Raw genomic sequence first — 3,230 nt, 5'->3', positions numbered from 1 at the left:
GGGGGGGGGGGGGAGGGGTGAAGGGGCAACTTCAACGATCAACAAAGCTCCACACTTCTTGAATCCCTTGTGCCATCGTACTCTCTTCCCTAAAGCTTTGATTGAAGCTACAGGCGAACAACTATTTCCATTTAGGCACCATTTGACAACGTTCCGTTTCTGTGTCTTTTTGTTCCCAGAAATGGAGAAACAACCTAAAAAGCATTTGATAAAGTTGTTCTATTTCACCCATTTCTATAAACATAAATCAAAATTTATGCCTATTTACAATTCTAGAAACGACTTTGACGCAATGATGAGCACAATAATGTGTGAAATCTTAGGGATATAAGTGTACATTTTGCCCTACTTTGGATAGTACTACTTTTATTTTTCTTGTTTTTTTTTTAGTTTCCAAGTTTATAAGAGAAAATACTTAAAGTTAATCAAGAACCAGTCCAAAGGTGGGACCCACTCATTAGTACCACATCCTCTCTCCTACAAAATCCTGAAGATTATTCTCTCTCCTTGCCACCTCATAGGATCTTGAAGATGCTATGTAGAGGTTCCTTTCTAATTTAATCAAGATTGCAAGATATTGGTTAATATTGCAAGGAAGGAATAGAATTTGTTAATTTTGGAAACGGATTCTCTCTTTTTTCATACAATATCTCAGAGAATGAGGATTTTTACCAAGATTTTATTTTATTTTATTTTCTTTCTTTTCTTAAAGAAGACTTGTAGAAGGAAAGAGGCAAGACAAAAGCCCTATAAAAGCCCCTTCCTCCCCCCTCCTAATTATTATTCTCCTCAGTTTATTTTATAGTTTATGCTTAGTTTTCTTCTCTCTCTCCCTCTCTTACTCTTTAGTTTTAGTTCTTCTCTGTTTTGCTTTAATCACTTTTGTAATAGTTTTTTTTATGTCAATTAATGCAATCACTCTTTTATTCTTATTCAGCCTTTTATGTTTATGATTTATGCAATTGAGTCGTAATTTTTAACGTTATAGTTCTAGGCTTAGATCTAGGTGACAAGATCACAAGCCGTGGAGCATTTTTTTTTTCAAGTTCAGTTTTTTTTGTTTCAAGATTTGTTTTCTCTAGTACTAAAAATTTCAGATTTGGTTTATTCCAGATCTGGTTTTTAGTACTAGTAGTATCTCAAATCACCTAAGCTTTCAAGTTCAGGGGTTGAAGTTCAAGTAAGCAGGCTCCTTCAATAGTCTTATCTCCCCCCTCTCATTCCCTCTTCTGACTACCCTTTCTTTCTTAATTTAGAATTTTAATTTCAGTCGTTACATTATTGCCATCCCTTTTCCCCCAAGGTTCATGGCTAGTGTATGTGTTGGATTTGCCCCTCCTAGCCATAGAACTATCAATTTATTGTTTTTTTTTTAATTGTCTCCATTTCCCTAAAGCCAAGTAGAGTAACTCTTGTAAAAGTGACTCTTTGGTCAAGTAGAGAAGCTCATATTATGATGCATCCCTCGGGCTAAGTAGAGAAACCTACTTGTGAGTCTCTCTCTAGCTTTCTCCCCTTTCTTTTACTTTATTTTTATTTCAGTATTTTTTTCCTTTATTTTTTTTAATTGCGTGGGTTGTTTAGTTTCACTTATTTATTTATTTAATTTTAATTGTGTGACTTGTGTCTTTAAATTCTTAGATGACGAATGGTTATGACGTTATTTTAGATACATATGTTGAGGACGGTAGTTAGAATTAGATCACAACCATTAATAGGTTCACTTTTGCATTATTAAAAGAAAAAAAAATAAAGTGGCTGCTTTCTTTGAGTTCGACCCATAGCTACACTAATCCGTACGCTTGCGGTTACATTTAAAATCTCAAACATGCAACAAATTTGTCATTTCTAAAAACGAATTTGAGAGAAAAAAAGGTTGTTTAGCCCGATAAATCTCTCAACTATTTAAACCTAAAAAGCGGCAACCTAACCCTTTCTCCCTTTTGGACATCCGATTATACTATTGGGTTTTTTACTAGCATTATGTCTGCAAAAAACATTTCGAGAAATAGGTTTATCAAATATCAAAAAATCCGTTTTTGTTTCTGGAAACATGAAAAACCGTTTCTTCTGTTTCTAGACATAAAAATAGTAGAAACGTTATCAAATGGTGCCTGAATTTTATGTTTTCTTTAGTGTTCCTTAGTATGAATCAATTTTTTAGAATGAGGGTTCCTAATTTAGGGGAGATCATAACGAATTCTTTCTAATGTTCAAATCTTGTGTATGGAGTTATGTTCAAATCTACAGGAGGAGCAACTTCAAAAACCTAAAATGGAAATGCTCACCGAAGATGTAGGGCTTCTTCTCCACCTGAGATTTCTTGCAGAGGTTGCGGCGATTTGTAGAGCTCTCAAACCTAGCTTTTCCAACAATTATGAAAGGGATTTGCATGTTTTGGGTAATAAGGGTATAATGGTCCTATGAATATTAGGAACCTTTCCATTAAAGGGTAATAAGGTCTTTTGCTATTTAAAATTAACAACATACTCACACCGTTAATGCTAGGGGAGGGGGCGTAATTTGTTCAAACCCTTGGATCCATATGTAATTTCGAAAAACCACAAGGAGGGTGTAATTTTCCCTTTAATGTTTTAATGAAAAGGAGAGGGAGGGAAGAAGAAAAAAAAAAGGGAGATAAAAAAGCATTCATGCATTTCAAAATAGGTTATAGAAAAAGAAAAAAAAAAGAGCGTATCTGATGCACAAGGCTCCCGCATGTGTTAGGTCCAGGGGCAAGAACTACACAGCCTTAATCTGAGAATGTCGAGAGGTTGTTTCGACTGCTTGACCACCAAGTTGCAGAAATTAGAATTAATTCAAATTGGGTTTCCCAATGCAGGTTTTAACTTATTATGTTTCAATCGGATCTCTAAAGCCACGGGTGTGACCTTAGCTATTTGAGTTTTGGGTTTGGAGTGAGCTGGTTGAATAAGTCTTTCCTGTTTGATGTCAGGATCAAATCTTCAGTATTGAGATGCTTAACGCAATCGTTTCAATTTAATGCATTGCAATTAAAGGTGCTTTGGCCGTAGTACACGCTCTACTCCCATTGCCAAAATTCTTGAAAGAAGCAAATATTTATGGAATTCAAAACAAATGTATAAATTAATGAGTTTTTACCTTTCGAATATCTAATTAACCATTTAATTGTTTATAGAAAACTCAATTTTTCTTTGACAAATAAACCAACAATTGTTGATATTTTCCCAAAATTTTCCCTAGACATC

This window comes from Macadamia integrifolia, unplaced genomic scaffold (assembly GCF_013358625.1).
Source record: "Macadamia integrifolia cultivar HAES 741 unplaced genomic scaffold, SCU_Mint_v3 scaffold2417, whole genome shotgun sequence".
In the NCBI taxonomy this organism is placed as follows: Eukaryota; Viridiplantae; Streptophyta; class Magnoliopsida; order Proteales; family Proteaceae; genus Macadamia; species Macadamia integrifolia.
This window is presented reverse-complemented; position numbering follows the sequence as displayed.